This window comes from Elaeis guineensis, chromosome 4 (genome assembly GCF_000442705.2).
Source record: "Elaeis guineensis isolate ETL-2024a chromosome 4, EG11, whole genome shotgun sequence".
Taxonomy (NCBI): domain Eukaryota; kingdom Viridiplantae; phylum Streptophyta; class Magnoliopsida; order Arecales; family Arecaceae; genus Elaeis; species Elaeis guineensis.
Genome location: NC_025996.2, coordinates 120,330,826 through 120,341,912, shown reverse-complemented (window position 1 = coordinate 120,341,912; position 11,087 = coordinate 120,330,826).

Genomic DNA, 11,087 nt, shown 5'->3' with positions numbered 1-11,087 from the left:
AGCCGCACATGCGTCCGGCCTCTAGGAGTCGTCCATACGAGCCCACGAATCTCGATCAGAAGTCCTGCTTCAGGAAATCAGCACAGTATGCTAGTACTGCGCTGATCCTTCTTTGATGGTTGATCAGGTGCCTCCTTCTTCTTGATTTGGACTCTTCCAAGATGGAAAGTAAGAAGGAGGAGTTTCAGATCTGAGACACTCTCAGGAAACTCAAGATGGAAGGAGGAAAGATATGAAAATAAAAACCCTAGAAGAAGATCCTCTTCTTCTTCACGTTTTTCTCTCTAGACACCCAAACTTGCGTCTTTTATATCTCCACGACCCAAAGGTATTTCTCTCTGATTTTTGGATGGCAGAAAGTCTCTCAAATATCTATCTTTCCTTCTTCTTGATTTTGATCCAAACCACCTTCCATGTAAGAAAGAAGAGAAGAGACCTTTTATGAACGTGAGAGAGATCTGGGAGAGGGCTTTTGTCACACAAAATAAGTGGAGATTGGCGTTGAATAAGAGAGAGGGCATGGAGAAGGCTTATGTGGCTTAAGGTGGAATCCTAGTCCTACTAGGATTCTGTCTCATGACTTATTTTAATTTGGTTTCCCCAAACCAAATCAAATCAAAATTAGATCAACCTAATTAAGATAGGTCTTAACCTAATTAAGAACCTAATTTAATCAGATTAAATTAGATTTAAATCTGATTTAATTTTCTAATCAAATTAGAAATTAGATTGACCCAAGTCCTAGTTGAACTAGGACTAGTCTTTCCTTGCACTTGACTTATCCAATAAACCAATTGGACTTGATCCAATCAAGTCCAAACTAAATCTAATTAAATCATATTTAATTAGACTTAATCTCAGCCCATTGGCTTAATCAAATTAAGCCAATTAGCAATCGAATTGCTAATCGATCCTCCTGCAACACTTGCACTGGGTTAAATATCAATCGTATTGATCATCTAACCCTAGAACGATTCTCAATCGTTGATCAACCATCCGATCGGATCATGAACTCTAATGTGTGTGACCTCATAGGTCCGAACCTAAGCCGGTAGCATAGGAACAAATTCCTATACCAATCGAAGTGACCATCTAGCAATGATATCCGACGACCGGATAGGTCGAATGTGTAGAACAACATCCTTAGAACCCATGCGGATATAGTTTTCATATAATTCATCCCCTTGACCAAAATGATCATAGGACATCCCAGAGTTCAACTGTCAACTCTGATCAGATTGTCCACATTGTATTCAAAATATCAAATCCATCTGATGGATTACCCTGGCCAAGGTTTTGCTAAATTGAAATACAGCGACTCATTCTTCTCCAACTCTTGGAGTGGTCAATCCCATCTCGATCACACTCTGACTTCGCAAGTACTTGACTGTGCCCAGAAGCCTTCCGTCCCTGAATTAAAAATTCAGTTAGTCCAGTACCAAAGCACAGTGAGTTGCTTGCAAGTCACTGAGGCGATCTCAGGTCTAAGGGACACTTATACCTATATCCCATCAAAGACATTCTCGACAGTAGAATGCTCTGGAGTTGGTCACGTTCAATGATGATGTACCCTTACATCTCACTTGTATGCCATACCAGTGTCTCCACACTCCTTGGTTAAGAGGACAACCAACCCATATGGCCTACAGCGACCTATGCTCGATAGAAGCTGTCGTCCTTATTAACAGCCTATCATTTGGTCGTGAACAGTTTTAAGGACTAATCGATAAATCCTCTCTTTATCGAACCTAAATAGTCCTAAGGACTTCATCATAACAACGGAGTTCATTAGAAGATGAAAGCTTATGATGAAGATGCCAAATATATTTTATTTATTAACAAATCAATTACAATACTTGGTTGCTCAACCGTCAACAGCTTGACGATTGGCTTTTTGGGACACATTTTCCAACAACTCCCACTTGTCCTAAAGCCACTCGGCACAGTATCTAATACCCACCTTCGACTTATGGTTGTCGAACTCCTTTATTGCCAGGGCCTTAGTGAAGGGGTCGGCTAGGTTCTCTTTTTTGTCGATCTTCTGAAGGTCGACGTCACCTCGATCCACGATCTCTCAGATCGAGTGGAAGCAGTGTAAAATGTGCTTCATCCACTGGTGTACTTTGGATTCCTTCACCTGAGCTATGGCACCAGTGCTGTCGCAGTAGAGCAGGACTAGACCATCGAGGGAGGGTGCTACTCTGAGCTCGTTGATGAATTTCCTCAGCCACATAGCTTCCTTCGCGGCATCTGATGCTGCGATATACTCTGCTTCACAAACAGAGTCTGCCACAGTATGCTGCTTGGAACTCTTCCAGCAGATGGCTCCACCATTCAGAATAAAGATATAACCCGACACGCTCCTGCTGTCATCATGGTCAGATTGAAAACTAGAGTCTGTGAACCCCACAAGTTTCAGATCTGACTCGCCATAAACCAACCATTGGTCCTTAGTATTTCTCAAATACTTAAGGATGGCTTTAAACACTTTCCAGTGATTCTCTCCAGGATCAGATTGGTATCTACTCACTACTCCTAGTGAGTATGCCACATCTGGTCTTGTACATGTCATGGCGTACATGATAGATCCCACGGCTAAAGCATATGGGACTCTACTCATACGCTCTCTCTCTTCAGGAGTTGTCGGACAATCCTTCTTAGAGAGAGAAATTCCTTGGCCTATCAGTAGATAGCCCTTCTTGGAATTCTCCATGCTGAACCTCTTCAGCACAGTATCTATGTACATGGACTGGGATAACCCAAGCATCCTTTTAGATCTATCCCTATAGATCTTCATCCCTAGCCCTAGGATGTAGGATGCTTCACCCAAGTCCTTCATGGAGAACTGTGATGACAACCAAACTTTTATTCCCTGTAGTGCGGGGATGTTATTCCCGATTAAGAGAATGTCATCCACGTACAAGACAAGGAATACCACAACTGGACCATTTGCCCATTTATAGATGCAGGGCTCTTCTCCATTCTTAATGAAGCCATACATTTTGATCACCTTATCAAAATGCATGTTCCAACTCCGAGAAGCTTGCTTCAGTCCATAAATGGATCTCTGAAGCTTGCACACCTTGGACTCATCTGTGGATGTAAACCCTTCAGGTTGTATCATATACATCTCTTCAGTCAGCTCTCCATTCAGGAAAGCTGTCTTTACATTCATCTGCCAGATCTCATAATCCAGATGGGCAGCTATTGCAAGTATTATCCGAATAGATTTGAGCATTGCCACAGGAGAAAACGTCTCGTCATAGTCAATACCATAACGTTGACGATACCCCTTGGCAACCAGACGGCTTTATAGGTCTCCACCTTTCCGTCTGCGCTCCTCTTCCTTTTGAAGACCCATTTACACCCAATGGGTTTAACCCCTTCAGGTGGGTCAACCAATGTCCATACATCGTTGACCTTCATGGACTCCATTTCGGATTTCATGGCTTCAAGCCATTTCTCAGAATCAGGTCTCTGCATAGCATCCATATAGGTGATCGGATCCTCATTATTCTCATCAAGTTCGATAGGATCACCGTCCCGGACCAAGAAACCGTAGTATCTGTCCGGCTGACGCGGTACTCTACCGGATCGCCTTAATGGTGCAGGTATATTGGGCTCCGGATGTGATCTAATCATATCCGACTCAGGTTCAGCTATTGGTGTCGGTCCTTCTACCTGTTGAACTTCATCAAGTTCAACCTTAGAGGCAACGGTTCCTTCACCAAGGAACTCCTTTTCTAAAAAGATTGCCTTAAGACTGACGAACACCTTTTGTTCATCAGCATGGTAGAAAAAATATCCTTTTGTCTCTCTGGGGTACCCTATGAATGAGCATTTGTCAGACCTAGGTCCAAGTTTGTCTGTGATTAATCGTTTGACATAGGCCGGGCACCCCCAGACCCTAAGGTGTGAAAGTACTGGCTTACGCCCTATCCATATCTCATATGGAGTCTTAATTACAGACTTACTTGGAATCCTATTTAACAGATAACAGGCCGATTCGAGTGCATATCCCCAGAAGGATATCAGCAAGCTAGCAAAAACCCATCATGGATCGGACCATGTCTAACAAAGTCCGATTCCTCCTTTCAAACACACCATTATGCTGTGGTGTTCCTGGAGGAGTCCATTGAGAGAGAATCCCATTCTCTCCTAGATATATGAGAAACTCACTAGAAAGATATTCTCCTCCTCGATCAGATCGAAGAGTTTTAATACTCTTCCCAGTTTATTTTTCTACTTCACTTCGGAATCGTTTGAACATTTCAAATGAATCCGACTTATGTTTCATCAGATAGACATATCCATATTGGGATAGGTCATCCGTGAAAGCTATGAAGTAGAAATATCCACCTCTAGCACTGGTGCTCATGGGCCCGCATACATCAGTATGTACTAGGCCCAAGAGCTCAGTAGCTCTCTCACCTTTTCAGTAAAAGGTGACTTGGTCATTTTACCAAGAAGACAGAACTCACAGGTTGGAAGTGATTCACAATCACTGACTTTGAGGATTCCCTCTTAAGTCAACCTGTTTATTCTGTTCTTATTTATATGACCTAGCCTCCAATGCCATAAGTAGATATTTGACACACTATCTAATCTAGGGTGCTTGCCAGTAGAATAGACTCTTATCAGGCTTGATCTTTTTGGTCTGGCTCTGCACAGATGTCCCAGCCTGAACTTGCACCTTCTTGACTTTCTTCTTCTTGTTCTTCTTTCCTTTCTCAAAGGATCGAAAACCAGAAGACGAACCTCCCACTGAGTTCACCGACTCCTTGTGAAGTTGGTGATCCTTCTCAAAGTTCTGAAGCAACCCCAGTAACCCATGGTAGTTCTCTTCAGGCTTTGTCATTCTATAATGAGTGAGGAATGGAAGATAAGACTTGGGCAGCGAGTTTAGTATTGCATCTTTCCCAAGCTGCTCATGCAAGGGAAAGCCGAGCTTGCTCAATCGTTCCATCAGCTCAATCATGTACAATACATGATCAGTGACAGAGGCACCATCCCGCATTTTGGCGTTGAAGATGGCACAACTAGTCTTGTGCCTCTCTACGTCATCGGGTGTGCCAAAGGCATCCTCCAACACTTGAAGCATGTCTTTTGGCTGAGCCATCTCGAATCTACGACTGAACTCGTCGCTCATAGCAGCCAGCATGATACAGCGCACCGTGGTCCGGTCACTGAGCCACTTCTAGTAAGTATCTCTGACTGTTCCACGTGCATTGACAGCTGGCTCCTCAGGTGCAGGATCCATTATCACATATAGGATCCGTTCATGCTCCAGGACTATCTTCAACTTTCGGTACCAGCTACCGAAGTTGGGTCCCACCAACTTATCATTGTCCAACAATGATCGGAGCGATAGGGAAGTGGCCATATTTGCACAAAGGAGAACCATAACCTAATTAGTAATTGATTCATTAAACCTAAAGATTTGGACTTTAATCAAAAGGTTTCTCTCACTATTTTATTCGAATTGGTAGCCTCTACCTCCAACTCGAGGAATTACCCTAATTCCTTAGCGGGTACTAGAATCCACTTAGACTGCACACAAGCCCAACTTTGGTTGGCCAACCCATGTACATCTAAGGGTAGGTTCATAACCAATTGTTTCTCTAAACAATTTCTAGTAATTTTAATTTTGCCCCAAAAACCTAATCAGTAGGCTTTGGCCTCCACTGTAAGGATCCGGTTAGGTCCAACCATTAACATGATCATACTTGGTGTATCTAACCAATGAATGATTAAGCCCAACTTTGGTTGGCTCACCTAACCACCATTAGAGAGACACTTCCAAGTCGTCATATGATGAGTGATAATTCTATTAGTCAACAAGCACCAGGCCTTTGGGTCTGCAATGATTATTGAGTTCATGGACTCATTATCAAACACCTTAATGGGAGGCTATGACTCAGTTATCTCCATAATTTTATCATTTTAAGGACCTAATAATTTTAGAAGATTAAATAATATAGAGGATGAGGTCAGATGAACCAGCTTATCATGATCCTCCCACTGACTTCACCAAGTCAGCTTAAGGGAGACCATTAAAAGGGCTGGTCTAGGAGCACCTAAATCAGTCACACTGATTTACCTAGCTGACATGGGTCAGCTCGAATAGTCAAGTGATCCGATCAAAACATAATTTCACCAAGAGGCCAGGTAAGTTCGATCAGTGGGAGGGTCTGCCAAAGCTTGCCTTAGACACCATCATGAATGGCCAGGTAAGCGGGCTCCCAATTAAAAACCACCGGTCTGGTTTACCTTAGACACCAACTGGTTTAATTAGTTTCGATTAGATCAACCTAACAGTTCGTGCTAGACCGCTTAGCCAAGAATCAAGTCCATTTGGTTCTCGTTAAAGAGATGGACTTGACCAACTACAACTATTGTAATTGATCTAGAGAATCCTTGACCTAATCTAAGACAACAATTGATTAGATTTAGTCAATTCTCTAATTAAGTCCATCTTTAATCTAACCATAGGTCTAACCCAATTAATGGACCTAGTTCCCACTAACCCATTAACCCAATGTGTTATGATTTGTGTCTTAGGTTCTTCAATTCACAATCCTAGAACCTAATCAAACAACTTCTTAATTCTTAATTAAGTTTTGGGCTGAGGGTTGGGTTTGGCTTTTCAAAAAATTATTTTCAAATTTGTAAAACAATTTTACAATATGATTCTATTAACCATATTGCATGTTTGATTCCGAATCAAGATGCAAGTGAAATAAACATGAAACTACTTTAGATCTAATCTAAACAGGTTCATGTAATTGAAACAATTTCAACTTTAAACAATTTCTTTGCACAAAAATCATTAACAAAGAGATTTTATTTCAGATTTAAACATCTTTTAAATTTAATAAATCATAAATTTAATCTAGATCATATCTAATAAATTTATGATTAAAGATAGATCTACACAAACTAGGACAACCTTTGCACTGTAAGGGGTAAACCTTACAGCAGGACAACCTTGCAGTTTGTGATTGATCTAAAATTTTAATTTCAGATTTAAAAATTAGATTATAAATTAGATCTAATCTAAGAAATAATCTAAGTATGTATAAATAATCATGTAATAAAGAACCTAGGCTCTGATACCAATTGTAGGAACCAGATCTAGGGTTTCAGGGTTAGATCTTGAAAAAGAGGGTTAGATCTTGAAACTTTTTCAAGATCATACAACGGAAGACTAAAATAAATTAAAATTTATTTTTTAAGATCAGAAAATCCCTAGATCTAAGATCCTATTACATGATTATTACATGGTATTAAATCAAAAATTAAAATATATAAATATAGCATGAACTACATGTTGATCATATCAACATATTTTTATACTACATCTAATGTATGTATTAAATAATAGATCAGATCTATTACCTTGCAAGTTAGACGTTCTAACCTTGTTGATCTGGGCTTGAGGATGATGTTGCAAGCCGCACACGCATCCGGCCTCTAGGAGTCGTCCACACGAGCCCACGAATCTCGATCAGAAGTCCTGCTTCAGGAAATCAGCACAGTATGCTAGTACTACACTGATCCTTCTTTGATGGTTGATCAGGTACCTCCTTCTTCTTGATTTGGACTCTTCCAAAGATGGAAAGTAGAAGGAGGAGTTTCAGATCTGAGACACTCTCGGAAAACTCAAGATGGAAGGAGGAAAGATATGAAAATAAAAACCCTAGAAGAAGACCCTCTTCTTCTTCACGTTTTTCTCTCTAGACACCCAAACTTGCATCTTTTATATCTCCACGACCCAAAGGTATTTCTCTCTGATTTTTGGATGGCAGAAAGGTCTCTCAAATATCTATCTCTCCTTCTTCTTGATTTGATCCAAACCACCTTCCATGTAAGAAAGAAGAGAAGAGACCTTTTATGAACGTGAGAGAGATCTGGGAGAGGGCTTTTGTCGCACAAAATAAGTGGAGATTGGCGTTGAATAAGAGAGAGGGCATGGAGAAGGCTTATGTGGCGCAAGGTGGAATCCTAGTCCTACTAAGATTCTGTCTCATGACTTGTTTTAATTTGGTTTTCCAAACCAAATCAAATCAAAATTAGATCAACCTAATTAAGATAGGTCTTAACCTAATTAAGAACCTAATTTAATCAGATTAAATTAGATTTAAATCTGATTTAATTTTCTAATCAAATTAGAAATTAGATTGACCCAAGTCCTAGTTGAACTAGGACTAGTCTTTCCTTGCACTTGGCTTATCCAATAAACCAATTGGACTTGATCCAATCAAGCCCAAACTAAATCTAATTAAATCATATTTAATTAGACTTAATCTCAGCCCATTGGCTTAATCAAATTAAGCCAATTAGCAATCGAATTGCTAATCGATCCTCCTGCAACACTTGCACTGGGTTAAATATCAATCGTATTGATCATCTAACCCTAGAACGATTCTCAATCGTTGATCAACCATCCGATCGGATCATGAACTCTAATGTGTGTGACCTCATAGGTCCGAACCTAAGCCGGTAGCATAGGAATAAATTTCTATACAATCGACGTGACCATCTAGCAATGATACCCGACGACCGGATAGGTCGAATGTGTAGAACAACATCCTTAGAACCCATGCGGATATAGTTTTCATATAATTCATCCCCTTGACCAAAATGATCATAGGACATCCCAGAGTTCAACTGTCAACTCTGATCAGATTGTCCACATTGTATTTCAAAATATCAAATCCATCTGATGGATTACCCTGGCCAAGGTTTTGCTAAATTGAAATACAGCGACTCATTCTTCTCCAACTCTTGGAGTGGTCAATCCCATCTCGATCACACTCTGACTTCGCAAGTACTTGACTGTGCCCAGAAGCCTTCCATCCCTGAATTAAAAATTCAGTTAGTCCAGTACCAAAGCACAGTGAGTTGCTTGCAAGTCACTGAGGCGATCTCAGGTCTAAGGGACACTTATACCTATATCCCATCAAAGACATTCTCGACAGTAGAATGCTCTGGAGTTGGTCACGTTCAATGATGATGTACCCTTACATCTCACCTGTATGCCATACCAGTGTCTCCACACTCCTTGGTTAAGAGGACAACCAACCCATATGGCCTACAGTGACCTATGCTCGATAGAAGCTGTCGTCCTTATTAACAGCCTATCATTTGGTCGTGAACAGTTTTAAGGACTAATCGATAAATCCTCTCTTTATCGAACCTAAATAGTTCTAAGGACTTCATCATAACAACGGAGTTCATTAGAAGATGAAAGCTTATGATGAAGATGCCAAATATATTTTATTTATTAACAAATCAATTACAATACTTGGTTGCTCAACCGTCAACAGCTTGACGATTGGCTTTTTGGGACACATTTCCCAACACGGAGTGGACCGCTCATAGTAGAAGTTCGGAGTGGACCGCTCGTAGTAGAAGTTCGGCTCTCGCAGGAGCTCGGTTGGAATCCTGAAGGCGATCGACCACCGTAGAAACTTAGATGGAGTCTGATTACTGTAGAAATCTCATTGTCAGAGAAGCTCGGATATTGACGAAGTCCGGAAGAAGTTCGGAGAATAGTTGATCACTGTAGAAGGTCAGTGGATAGTGAGGCCCAGAGAGCCTTTGGAGCGGCCCGATAGATGGATGGAGAAGCTCATCATTGGAGAAGTCCGGATGGTATTATGGAAGCTCGGACGGTCGAGGGGGTTCAGAGAGACGCCACACAAGGTCGGAAGCCGGAAAAGTCCTGGAAGGGTCGGTCCTTTACAAACTTCGGTTGGAGGTATTTTATACCCAATAGATATGATGTGTTGCTAGACATCAATCTTGTCTTATGGGTTTGATCAAATTAAAGAGTTTAATTCAATCACCAATTAGAAAGAGTTCTAATTGCTGAAATCGGGTTAGCTCGATTGGATCAAGATCGGCTAGAATAAATTCTAATCAAATCAAATTGACTTAAACTTGGACCTATTTCTAGCTAGATGTGGAACCCAATCGGTCACACACAAAGGGTATTGATTAGGGATCTAATTGGATTAGATCATATTTGCAAAATTGACATGCTAGCACATGTTGCAAAAAACTAGCTCCTTATTTTGAATCGGGTTTAAAATTGATTCCAGATTAGGCTAATTAAAGCCAAATTAATTCAAACTAATTTTGGGTTTGAGTTGGTTCGGCCCTTGGCTGCATGTACCAAAACTTTTGAGCCAGGAAACCAAGTCTCCATGAGTCAAGAATTTTTCTTGTGCGTGGGTGCAGTTTTTGTATGCAGAAACAACTTTCACATCCAGTGAGATGGAATGCCTCATCCTCGAGCTTATCCTATGTTCCATGATGAAATAAATTTTTAAATGATTCTTAGCTTTATTTTGAGCATTTGGAATTTTTTTAAAATTAAAATTCCTTCTGGTTTAATTGTGAAAATTCATTAAAATTGGAAATCCTGTCAGCCTGATCCATGCACCTGACCAAGAGTCCAACTTGTGAAGGACTCTAACCCATTTGTCACACCACTTCTTAATCTAAATTTTTTTTCACGATATTATCATGTTAGTGCCTTAATTTTTGGCCATTGGATTGCCAAAATTAAGTTGATGGGTGGTAGAAAAAAATTATGCCATGGAAAGCTGCGTGACTCATCAGAGAATCATCGAGAAAAATATTCCGAAGAGTCCTTTAGCATAAAGCATCTCTTGGATTTTTTTCGATGATTGCCATGTGTCAAAAACTTTTAGATGGGCATGAGAATTTATTAGGAGGTATGAAATTTTCTGATGGATGGGAGATGGCGTGTGGAAGGGGCGCAAAAAATTCTCGAAGACAACCCATCGCTAAGTATTTAAAGGGGGTGTGCCGGGGGATTGGATTCATTTCAGATTTCTAATTCCTCCTTTCTTTCTAACATCCTCTACCTATTATCCAATTAGTCTCTTCCTTCTCTTGTTAGGATAAGTCCAAAAATAGAAAGGACAAGTCTGATTTTAGGACAAGAGTCTAAGAAGAGAATTAAGGAAGACAAGGAGAGAAGAAAGGTAGGGTTAGGAAGGCTAGGAGAAGAGGAAGAGGGTCTTGAGGTCCTGGTGTTCAAAAAAATTCTCAGA